Below are 13,445 nucleotides of genomic sequence, written 5' to 3'. Positions count from 1 at the left end.
TGTCACTAAGACTTGTCAATTTTACTATTAGGTGACGGGGTGTGGACCTCTTCTTACTGATTTTGAGGGGGGTTCTCTGAACCTCCTGAATTTTGATGCTTGTTCCCTTTGCCATATTGGGGAAATTCTCTCCAATAATTCTCTCCAATATACCTTCTGCTCCCCTCTCTGTTTCCTCTTCTTCTGGAATCCCAATTATTCTAATGTTGTTTCGTCTTATGGTGTCACTTATCTCTCGAATTCTCCCCCTGTGGTCCAGTAGCTGTTTGTCCCTCTTTTGCTCAGCTTCTTTATTCTCTGTCATTTGGTCTTCTATATCGCTAATTCTTTCTTCTGCCTCATTTATCCTAGCAGTGACAGCCTCCATTTTTTATTGCACCTCATTAATAGCTTTTTTGATTTCAACTTGGTTAGATTTTAGTTCTTTTATTTCTACAGAAAGGGCTTTTATATCTCCCAAGAGGGTTTCTCTAATATCTTCCATGCCTCTTCGAGCCCGGCTAGAACCTTGAGAATCGTCATTCTGAACTCTATATCTGACATATTACCAATGTCTGTATTGATTAGGTCCCTAGCCTTCGGTACTGCCTCTTGTTCTTTTTTTTGTTGTGAATTTTTCCGCCTTGTCATTTTGTCCAGATAAGAGTATATGAAGGAGCAAGTAAAATACTAAAAGGGTGGCAACAACCCCAGGGAAATATGCTTTAGCCAAATCAGAAGAGATCCCAAATCGTGAGGGGGGAGAAAGGGAATAAAAAGAGGTTCAGAAAGAAAAAAAAAAAAACAATTAAAAAAAGAAAACCAATAAAGAAAAAATATAAAAAGGAAAAAAATACATATATATATATATATATATATATATTAGATAAACTAGTTAAAAAACGTTAAAAAAGAAAAGGGTAAAAGTTAAATTTAGAAGAAGAAGAGAAAAAAATTGAAAAAGAAAAAAAAATTAAATTAACTGCAAAGCTAAAGAATCATGGGGAGAAAGCCATGAGTTCCATGCTTTGCTTTCTCCTCCTCTGGAATTCTGATGCTCTCCTTGGTATTGAAACTGCACTCCTTGGTAGGTGAACCTGGTCCTGGCTGGGTTTCCCGTTGATCTTCTGGGGGAGGGGCCCGTTGTAGTGATTCTCAAGTGTCTTTGCCCCAGGCGGAGTTGCACCGCCCTCACCCAGGGCCGGCTGAGTAATCTGCTCGGGTTTGCTTTCGGGAGCTTTTGTTCCCTGAGCGCTTTCCATAGAGTTCTGGAGGATGGGAATGAAGATGGCGGCCTCCCAGTCTCCGGCCCAGAGGAGCCGAGAGCCCAGGGCCCCACTCCTCAGTGCGCCCTCAGAGAACAGCGCCCAATTACTCCTGTCACCCTGGCCTCCGGCCGCGCCCCGAGCTGACCGAGCCTGCGACCGGTTCAAGGTAACCCTGAGCTTAGAGCTCACTCCTTGGCTCTGTCTCTGTAGCCAGCTTCCCCTTTCTAATACCTGTAAGCTCTGCGACACTCAGACACCCCCGATCCTTCTGTGACCCTGCGGGACCTGAGGCCACGCTGACCCCACGTGGGCTTCACCCCGATTAAGCCTCTGGAGCAATGTCCCTCAGTGGAACAGACTTTTAAAAGTCCTGATTTTGTGCTCCGTTGCTCCGCCACTTGCCGGGAGCCAGCCCCTCCCCCTGCGGTCTATCTTCCCGGCGCTTTGGATTCACTTCTCCGCCAGTCCTACCTTTCAGAAAGTGGTTGATTTTCTGTTTCTAGAGTTGCTGTTGTTCTTCTCTTCGATCTCCCGTTGGATTTGTAGGTGTTTGCAATCTTTAGATAAGCTATCTAGCTGATCTCCCGCTAACTGAAGTAGTCTCAGCCTGCTACTTCTCTGCCATCTTGACTCCTCCTCGTAAGAGATGCTTTTTGATTCACATTCATTCATTCTGGAGCTCCTTTTCATAAGCTCCCACTGGGAACTAATGAAGACCCCTAGGGCAGGAGCCTGGCAAGAAGAGATCCCTCAGTGACACAGCATGTGTTGTGATAGATGTGAAACATTACCCACTTCCTCAGATCTTTCTCTTGTATAAGTAAAAGCCATTTAAAAAAAAGCCATTAGGCACTGGTGGAGGGACAGCAAACCTTCCCCCCTCCAGGACCGAGGCAAACATCCACTGCCTCTGGGGGAAGGGCAAATACAGAAACTTTTGGCCCTGGGGAGAGACAGAATAACTCTTAAGCCCAGGATCCTCCCCCAATACCAAGCAGAAATCTATCACTGGGGGAATATAAGTACACTTTTGTTTATGAACCTTGAGAAGTGTCTCTGCCATGTTTAATTGCCATGGGGAAGAAGGTAGAAATTTTCAGAAGGTGTTAGCACAGGAACCAGGTACACAGACCCTACTTAAGTCTGAAGATGGGCCAAGAGACCCAAAAACTTATACTCCCACTCATTATCATCTCCGTATCAAATAACAGGTAGTAACAGTTTACAAGTTTGGGAAGCACAAGATTGTGGGATGACATGAACAACCAGGCATTGCTGAAAGCTGAGGATAGAGTTGGAAAATGAGCCATTGGACACCTGGGTCTGACTCTAAGTACAAGATGATAGGAGCACATTCCTGAAGGAACATGCAGACCATAGTACAGTAAAAGTAAAAATAACAAAATCAAAACCAGTTTCAACAGACTAAATTTACACAGGCCTTCATGCTCATGGCCAGATATAGATGTTATTAATCTCTCTCTACTATTTTCCACAGGATGTGTGGCATTCAGTTGAAAATTCTAAGACTGGGACATCCAGTTGGCTCAGTCAGTTAAGCATCCAACTCTTGATTTCAGCTCAGGTCATGATCTCAGGATCATGAGAGAAGAGCCCCATTGCGCTAAGTGAGGAGTCTGCTTCTCTCTCTCTCCCATTCTCCCTTCCCCTGCTCAGTCTCTCTCTCTCTAAATAAGTCTTTAAAAAAAAAATTCTAAGACTAAAAGAATTCATTGTGAAGAGATGAAACATGACAGAACTAAACTCAGAGACATCCCAGACACTGAAACTGTGAGGCCAAGACAATACAGTAACTAAGACTAAAGTTGTTAAAAGATTTGATGGAAAAGCCAGGCAACCTACCTGAACAATGGGAAACTTTAACTGGGCTAGAAATGAAAAAACATGCTAATAACATGTTTTTGTTGGTGGCTTATCAGTAGACTTGGCACAGCTGAGGAAAGAATCTGAACTTGAAGATAGGTCAGTGGTGATAATCCAGAGTGAAACACGGAGAGAAAAACAATAAATGAATAAAACAGGATAGAGGACTCAAAAGCTGTGGGATAATATCAGTCTAACAGACATGTAATTGGAATTCCAGGAGAAGGGAGAGAAAGCAGAAGTATTCGAAGAGACAATAGTTGAAAAATTTCAAAAATTAATGAAAAACAATAAATCACAGATCTAAGATGCTCAGAGAACTCCAAGTGGGATAATTTAAAACACCTAGATGCATAGTAGTCAAATTACCTAAAAACAAAGATAAAATCTTGAAGTTATCCAGAACAAGAGACAGATTCCCATCCTCCTCTTTGCTCTCTCTTATTCTTTTCTTTTTACAACCTTTTAAAAAATTAAAGCTGTTCTTAGTTCAGGAGTCATACAAAAACAGGCCCAGGCCCAGGCCTGAATTTGGCCAGCTGGCCATAATTTGCCAACCTCTAGTCTAAAGGAAAAACTGGAACAATATTTTGTGAGACTCATACCTATATAAAAGTAAAATCTATGCCAAAAAACATCTGTTACAATAATAGCACAAAGACTGAGGGAAGAAATTGAAATATAACTGTAGTAAGGATCTCACTTTATATGAAGTGGTATAATACTTAGAGCCAATAATAATTAGAGCCAAATTGTGATAAGCCACTAGTAATTATTAAAAATGAAAGAGATAAAACTAAATAAAAGCTATAACTATGTAATATGTATGTGTGTGTATGTATGTGTGTATTCCAAAAGAAGGCAAGACAACAACAAAAACAGAATAAGAAACATAATTACACATATAGTGATACATATATTAAAATAAATGCCCTATACATCCAAATTAAAAGGCAGAAATTGTCAGAGTAGACTTTAAAAGAATTATATATGCTATGAAAAACCCACAACTTTAAACATGGAGATGTAGATAGGTTAAAATTAAAGAGATGAGATAAAATTTGCAAGCCCTAATCAAAAAAGATAACTGGTGTTATCTTAATATTACTATTAATATCTGGAGTTATATTACTATCAGACAGAAGATCCAGAACAAGGACTATTAGCAGAGATAAAGAGGCATATTACATAATGACAAAAGAGAGAATTCATCAAGAGGAAGTAACAAGTCTAAATGCACATGTATCCAAAAAGAGATCTTTAAAAGTTGATAGAACTGCAATAGACAAATCCATTAAATAGTTGGAGACATCAACACTCTCAGTAATTGATATGATAAAAAACAAAATCTGTAAGGGTATAAAAGATCCAAACGACAATGTACTTAATTGACATTTACAGGACATTCCACCTAATAAGAGAATACACATTCTTTTTTAAGTGCACATGAGCTATTCACCAAGGTAGATTATCTTTTGGTATACCATAAACCTAAACTAATTAAAGAGATTAAGCCATACAAAGTTTGTTTCTGACCACAACAGAATTAGACTAGATAATAATAATAGAAAGATACCTTGGAATTTTCCATATTTCTGTAAATTAATCAATGTTCTTCTAAATAACAATGGGTCAAAGAAAAAGTCACAAGGGAGTCAGACAAATTTTGAATTAAAGAAAATAAAAACCAAATATATTGAGATGTATGACACAGCTAAAACAGGGCTTAGGGGGAAACAGCACTAAACTGCTAGATTTGAAAACAAAGATCTGAATAATCTAAACACCTACCTTAAGAAACTAGAAGAAGAGGAGCAATTTAGGCCCAAGTTAAGAAAAAAAATTATAAAAGCAGAGAGAGTCAATTATCATATGGTTTCACTTATTTAAAAAAAAATTTTTAAAAGAGTTTATTTATTTATTTGGCAGACAGAGATCACAAGTAGGCAGAGAGGCAGGCAGAGAGAGAGGAGGAAGCAGGCTTCCTGCTGAGCAGAAAGCCCAATGTGGAGCTCGATCCCAGGACCCTGGGATCACGACCCAAGCCGAAGGCAGAGGCCTTAACCCACTGAGCCACCCAGATGCCCTCATATGGTTTCACTTTTTTGTGGAGCATAAGAAATAACATGGAGGGGGCACCTGGGTGGCTCAGTGGGTTAAGCCGCTGCCTTCGGCGCAGGTCATGATCTCAGGGTCCTGGGATCGAGTCCCACGTCGGGCTCTCTGCTCAGCAGGGAGCCTGCTTCCCTTCCTCTCTCTCTGCCTGCCTCTCTGCCTTCTTGTGATCTCTCTCTGTCAAATAAATAAATAAAATCTTTAAAAAAAAAACATGGAGGATATGAGGAAATGGAGAGGAGAAGGGAGTTAAGGGAAATTGGAGGGGGAGATCAACCATGAGAGACTATGGACTCTGAAAAACAATCTGAGCATTTTGAAGGGGGGTAGGAAGTTGGGTCAGCCTGGTGGGTATTACGGAGGGCATGTATTGCATGGAGCACTGGGTGTGGTGCATAAACAATTCTGGTACACTGAAAAGAAATTTAAAAAATAAAAAAAATTTTAAAAAAGAAAACAGGAAAACAGTAGACAAAAATCAGTGAAACTGAAAGCTGATTTTGTTTATTTTAGAGACAAGGGGAGGGGCAGAGGGAGAGGGAAAGAGAATCTTAAGCAAGCTGCACACCCAGTGCAGAGCCTGACATGGGGCTTGATCTCATGATCCTGAGATCATGACATGAGCTGAAGTCAAGAGTTGGACACTTAACCAGCTGAGCCACCTAGGCACCCCCAAAAGCTGACTTTTTAAGATGGTCAGTAAAAATGATAAACCTCTAGCTTAAGTAGTCAAGGAAAAAAGAAACACAAATTATCAATATTAGCAATAAGAGAGGGAGCATTGCTACAGATCCTATAGACATTAAAAAGATAGTAAGGTAATATGAACAGCTTAGTGTAATAAATTTGATAATTTTGAGGTGGGCTATTGTCTGTTTTGTAAATAAAGTTTTATTGGAATACAGCCATGCCCATTTGTTTCCATATTGTGTATGGCTGAGTAGTGCAGTGGAGACCAGATAGCCTGCAAGCCTAAAATATTTGTTATGTAGCCCTTCTTTAATAGTTAAGTGTCTGATTTTGGCTCAGGTGATGATTTCAAGACCCTGGGATCAAGCCCCATGAGGGGCTCCCTGCTCAACAGGGATTCTGTTTGTCCCTCCTCCTCTGATCCTCCCCAAGCCCCCTTTATTTATTTAATAAATATTTATTTATTTGTGGGAAAGAGTGGTGGGGATGGGGGAAGGGCAGAAGGAGAGGGAGAGAGTCCCAAGCAGACTTTGTGCTGAGTGCAGAGCTGAGGTGGGACTGGATCTTATGACCCTGAGATCACGACCTTAACTGAAACCAAGAGCCAGATGCTTAACCAGCTGCCACCTAGATGCCCCAAAGAAACATTTTAACTGATACTGTCCTACTCCTACCCTCCTTTTATTCCTCAAAGTGCCATAATGACTACCAAACCTCCTGAATTAGGGAAAAGAAAAAAGTATGATAAAACTGAAATTAGAAGACATGGAGAAATTACTGTTGTTCTTTGTCATTTTCCTAACATTTTAGGAATATGGGTAAAGCACTTATCTTGGCAGTTGTGACTTGACAAATACAGACAAGTCATTTGAGTTTTCCTAAACCAAAAGTTGCATAGACCACTGTGGGAAATGCAAAATACAAAAACAAATTATATTTGATGGCTTATCTTTGAGTAAAGAGGGACTCCCTGGATTAAAAAGTCTCGTGTAAATAAACTGATCATAGTTTAATTCATCTACTCACCAGTTTTACACTAATTCAGTGGACAGAACCTGGGGTGGCCACCATATGTTTACATGCTACATAATTTGCTCCCTTCAAGTGTGGGTGGGACCTATGACTTGCTTCCAACCAATAGAATATAGCAGAGGTGATGAATATCACTCCCTCAATTACAATATGTATATACAATACATATGTGTATCCATCTTGCTAGCATGCACTTAGAGATTCTCTTTGATGATTTAATAAAGTAAGTAGGAATTCCTCTAGACATTGCAAGCAGCCTCTAGGACTTGAAGGTGAGTTCTGGTTAGCACCCAGCCAAACACCTAGGGCCCTCAGTTATATAGCTCAAGAAAATAAATTTTGTCAGCAGTCTGGATGAATTTGGGAATGGATTCTTCCTCAATGCACTCCCGGTTAAGAATGCAGCTTGTGAGACCCTGAGAAGAAGACACAATAAACTTATGCCCACCCACAGAAATTGTGAGGTAAATAATGTGCACGACTATTTTTGGCAATGTGAATAAAACATAGTCCCTTCTCTTCATGGAACTTGCATCCTAATGCATGTGAGATAGAAAATAAACAAGTAAGTACACAGTTAAGTGATGATAACTTCTTATGAAGAAGAATAAGACAAAGGTGCGTAAGAAGTGGACTGATTGATTTTTTTCTTAATAGGGAATGGCTAAGGACATTCTCACTGATAAGATATTTGAAAAGATTGTTTCTGAAAAACAGTCTGAGGGGTTTGAAGGGGCGGGGGGTGGGAGGTTGAGGGAACCAGGTGATGGGTATTGGAGAGGGCATGGATTGCATGGAGCACTGGGTGTGGTGCAAAAACAAGGAACACTGTTATGCTGAAAAAAAAAATTATTAAAAAAATCTAAAAAAAAAGATATTTGAAAAGAAAAAAAAGCAAGGAATAAGACTTAGAGTTCTTTGTAAGAGGGAAAAATGTCTCAGATAGATTGAAGCAAGTGTGGGGGCACCATGGCTCAGTCAGTTAAGTGTCTGAGTTTGGGTCAGGTCATGATCCCAGGGTCCTGGGACTGAGCCCTGCATTGGGCTCCCTGCTCAGTGGAGAGCCTGCTTCTTACTCTCTCTGTGCTGCTCCCCTTGCTTGTGCTCTCTTTTTGTCAAATAAATAAATAAAATCTAAAAAAAAAAAGTGCAAAGTCTCTGAGAGGAGGAAAATCCAGATGTGTTTGAGGAGCACCAAGATCACTGGCTAGAATGTGAGGAATGAATAGTAGAAACTGAGGTTGGCAATACAGCCACAGTTCATATTGTTCAAGGCCTTGTAAGCATGACAAAGACCTCACATTCTAAGTGTGATGGGTAGCCATTAGGTGGCTATTCAGGAGAGTATTCAGGAAAGTGATAGGATCTAATTTGTCAGTCATACTGGTCACCCTGACTGCTGATCTGAGAATAGACTGTAGGTGAGTAAGGACAGAAGGCAGAATAGTGGAAAGGCTTAAATGTGAGGTATAGGGGGGCAAGATGGTGGCAGAGTGGGGGACTTCATTTCATCTGGTCCCTCTAATTTAGCTGAATATCAAGCCATTCTGAACACACACTAATTCAGCCTAAGATGTAAGAAGATTTATCTGGATCTCCACAAGCAGAAAAACAACTACTTTTTGTAAGTTAGGAGGTGTGGAACCTTGAATTTCAGGGGAAATATCTGAAGATAAGCAGGGGTGGTGGGGAGGGAGCATCCACAAGACAGCCATCAGAAAGTGATATAACACTGGAACAAAAAAAATCAGGACCTTTGGAAATCTACTCTAGTGAGAGGCACCCCCTTCAGAAAAAGGCACATAGGACAGAATTCTAAGTGTATCATTTTGGTCTCAGGATTCCAGGAGACTCAGAAATAATGGAGAGCCTGAACTGATAGAGTGCCCCAACAGTGGAGCAGGGAGACTGGTTATGGTCAATGACCCCAGATGGGACTTTCATATGCCAGGATCTGAGCTGGTAGGGAGAATGCCTTCTGCCTGACCACGCTGAAAAATACTAGAAAGTACAGATGTCTAACATCCTAGGGGAGATAGACAACTGCTTGCATCCATGACAGGGACAGCCCTAAGGGCAGTGTGGACCATGAGGAGATGTTATCATGGCACCCAGCATGACCTAGGAGCTGTGGAAAGGTGCATGCATGAGTGGATGGCTGCTGACAGTTGCAGAGTCACAAGGCACAGAGACGATTGTGAGTTCTGTAACTCCCCTGGGAGAAGTGCAGCCATCAGAAGCTGCAGGATTCAGTGGTTTGGCACACAAAGAGCCTGTGCCCACGACTGGGCGACAGCTCTCAGAGTGATGTGATCTGCAAGGGACACTGGGGCAGCACTCAGTGTGACCTGGGAGCTGCAGAGGAGGGTGCAGATGTGAGCCCACGACCACTAGCAACTGCAAAGTCACAAAGCACAAAGATGCTCTTGGGTCCCCATGACTCCCCCAGGAGAGGTATGGCGGGCACGAATTTCATGCATCTGTAGAGTTTGGTACCTGCAGAGGTGGAGATGGACTGACCTAGAAAATTTGTTGACGGGGGCCTGTGACATTGCAGCTCTGGGGTGGAGATTACTGCAAGACCATATTTGCTCTGACTCTCTAAAGAGAAGTGGAAAGATGCCAGGGAACAAAAGCCAGGCAGCCAACCAGCTCACATTAAGCCCATTCTCCTGACAAGGGGTGGGGCAACTCTACCCAGTGAAAGACGCCTGAGAAGCTGAGCAGCAGGTCCCCTCCCACAGAAGGCAGACTGGAAGAACAGGGTAATAAGTTTAGGCTTATTTCCCACAGGACTGAAAAACTCTAGCCCCAGGGGAAAATAATATAGGCAGCTCCAGGTGTTCCCTCATGACTTGCTTATACTTCAGGCTAAAATTTTACATTTCTTTTCTTATTCTTTTTTAAAAACCCTGCTCTCATTTCAAATAGATTTGTATTTCCCAACCTATGTTTTTAAGTCGTGTCTTTATTTTTTTTTCACATAAATGTATTATACATTTATTCCACATACTAGCCCATTTTTTATGCTCTTCAGTTTTATCTTGATATATGTGTAATTTCTGATTTCCTTGCAAGTTTGTGTTATAGTATCTTCTAACACATAGACCGAAAATCAAGCAGGAACAGGCAGATCACCCTGCCGTGTCCACCCTGAGAGATTATAATCTTTCTCCCCACAACCCCTCTTTTCTTTCCTCTCTTTGTCTCTTTTCTTTTTTCTTTCTTTTTCATTGTTTTGGATGATTTTGGCTTTTGTGGCATATCTGTGGTAGCTTTTGACCACTTCTGATTTTTTTTTTTGTAGGTGCATTTTGCTTGGGTCGTGGTTGATATTTTGGATATTGGTTGATATTTCAGTACATTCCCTCAACCATCCCACAACAGAATGACTAGGCAGAGGAACTGCCAACAAAGCAATGAACCAGAGACAATGTCCTCTGCCACAGATCTAATGGATATGGATATAAGCAAGATGTCAGAGATAGACTTCGGGGTAACAATCATGAAGTCAATAGCTAGGCTTGAGAAAATGAATCTCTAAGGGCAGAAATAAGATCTAATCAGGCTAAACTTAAAAATGTTATGAATGAGATGCTGTCTAAACTGGATACTCTAACAGCCATAGTAAATGAGGCAGAAGAATGAATTAGTGATCTAGAAGATAAGCTGATATAAAGAAAGCAGAGGAAGATAGGGATAGGCAGCTAGAAGCCCATGAAAACAGATTTAGAGAGATCAATGATGTCATGAAACGTTTCAATTTCAGAATTACTGGCATCTCTGAGGGGAGTGGAGAAAGAGAGAGGACTAGAAGGTATATTTGAGCAAATCATAGCTGAGAACTTCCCTAAACCAGGGAAGGAAACAAGCATTCGAGTCCAAGAGGCAGAGAGTATCTCTCCCCAAATCAATAAAATTAGACCAACAGCCTGGCATGTGATAGTGAAGCTTGCAAATCTTAGGGCCAAGGAAGCTATCCTGAGAGCAGCCAAGGGGGAAGAGATTTCTTATGTACAGAGGCAGGAACATCAGAATAACATCAGACCTATCCACAAAGACCTGGCAAGCCAGAAAGGACTGGCAAGACACATTCAAGATACAGATGAGAAGAACATGCAGACAAGAATTCTTTATCCAGCAAGGCTCTCATTCAGAATGGAGGGAGAGATAAAAAGCTTCCAGGACTGGCATAAACTGAAAGAATATATGACCACCAAGACAGCCCTGCAAGAAATATTAAAAGGTATTCTATAAAAGAAGAAAGACCCCAAGAGTAATATAGAGCAGAAATTAACAGAGACAAACTATAGAAACAGGGACTTTACAGGCAATATGATGGTACTAAATTCATATCTTTCAGTAGTTATTCTCAACATGAACAGGCTAAATGCTTCTATTACAAGGCATGGGGTTTCAGATTGGATAAAAAAGCAGGATCCATCCATATGCTGCCTCCAAAAAACTCATTCTGAACCTAAAAACACCTCCAGATTGAAAATGAGGGGATGGAGAACAATTTATCATGCCAATGGACCTTAAAAGAAAGCTGGGGTAGCAATACTCATATCAGACAAATTAGATTTTAAACCCAAAACTGTAGTAACAGAAAACCACTGTATCCTACTTAAAAATACTTAACATACTTAAACACTATATCATACTTAAAGGGTCTATCTAACAAGAAAATCTAACAATTGTAAATATCTATGCCCCCAACATGGGAGCAGCCAACTACATAAACCAACTATTAACCAAAATAAAGAATTATATTGATAATACATTAATAGTAGGAGACTTCAACACTCCACTCCAGCAATAGACAGATCATCTAAGCAGAAGATCAACAAAGAAACAAGAGCTTTGAAGGATACATTTGACCAGATGGACTTTGTGGATATATACAGAACATTCCATCCTAGAATAACAGAATACTTATTCTTCTCAAGTGCACATAGAACTTTCCCTAGAATAGATCACATTCTGGGTCACAAATCAGGTCTCAACCGATACCAAAAAACTGAGATTATTCCTTGCATGTTTTTAGATGACAATGCCTTGAAACTGGAACTCAACCACAAGGAAAAATTTGGAAGGAATGCAAACACTTGGAGTTAAAAAACATCCTGCTAAAGAATGAATGGGTCAACCAGAAAATTAAAGAGGAACTTAAACAACTCATACAAACCAATGAAAATGAAAACACATTGGTTCAGAACCTAAGGGGATACTGCAAAGGTGGTCCTTAGAGGGAAATACATAACCATCCAAGCCTCTCTCAAAAAATTAGAAACATCTCAAATGCACAAGCTAACCTTACACCTAAAGGACCTGGAGAAAGAACAGCAAATAAAGCCTAAACCAAGCAAGAGAAGAGAAATAATAAAGATTAAAACAGAAGGGAGTTGGGGGAAATTGGAAGGGGAGGTGAACAATGAGAGACTATGGACTCTGAAAAACAATCTGAAGGGTTTGAAGAGGTGGGGGGGGTGGGAGGTTGGGGGAACCAGGTGGTGGGTATTAGAGAGGGCACAGATTGCACGGAGCACTGGGTGTGGTACAAAAACAATGAATACTGTTATATTGAAAATAAATTTAAAAAAGATTAAAACAGAAATCAATGAAATAGAAACTAGAAGAACAGTAGAATGGATCAATGAAACTAGAAGCTAGTTCTCTGAAAGAATTAATAAGGTTGATGAACCTGTGGCCAGACTTATCCAAAAGAAAAGGGAAAAGAACCAAATCAATAAAATCGTGAACGAAAGGGGAGAAATCATGACCAATACTAAGGAAATAGAGACAGTTATTAGAATTTATTACCAGAAGTTATATGCCAAAAAAGTAGGCAATCTGAAGGAAATTGATGCATTCCTGATACTTATAAACTACCAAGACTGAAACAGGAAGAAATAGACAATATAAACAGAAGAATACCAGCAAGAACATTGAAACAGTAATCAAAAACCTCCCCAAAAAACAAGAGTTCAGGGTCAGATGGCTTCCCAGGGTAATTCTACCAAACATTTACAGAAAAAATCATACCTCTTCTACTGAAGCTTTTTCAAAAAATAGAAATGGAAGGAAAACTTTCAAATTTGTTCTGTGAGGAAGCATTACCCTGATCCCTGTGAGGTCAGCATTACCCTGATCCCCAAATCAGGCAAAGACTCCATCAAAAAGGAGAATTACAGACCAATATCCCTGATCAATATGGATGCCAAAATATTCAACAAGATCCTAGCCAATAGGATCCAACAGTACATTAAGAGGATTATTCATCACAACCATGTAGGATTTATTCCTGGGATGCAAGTGTGGTTCAACATTTTAAAATAAATCAACATGACAGATCATGTTAACAAAAGAAGAGACAAGAACCATATGATGCTTTCAACTGATGCACAAAAAGCATTTGACAAAATACAGCATCTTTTCCTGATTCAAAATGTAGGGATAAAGGGAACATACCTCTAT

Source organism: Lutra lutra, chromosome 7 (genome assembly GCF_902655055.1).
Source record: "Lutra lutra chromosome 7, mLutLut1.2, whole genome shotgun sequence".
In the NCBI taxonomy this organism is placed as follows: domain Eukaryota; kingdom Metazoa; phylum Chordata; class Mammalia; order Carnivora; family Mustelidae; genus Lutra; species Lutra lutra.
This window is presented reverse-complemented; position numbering follows the sequence as displayed.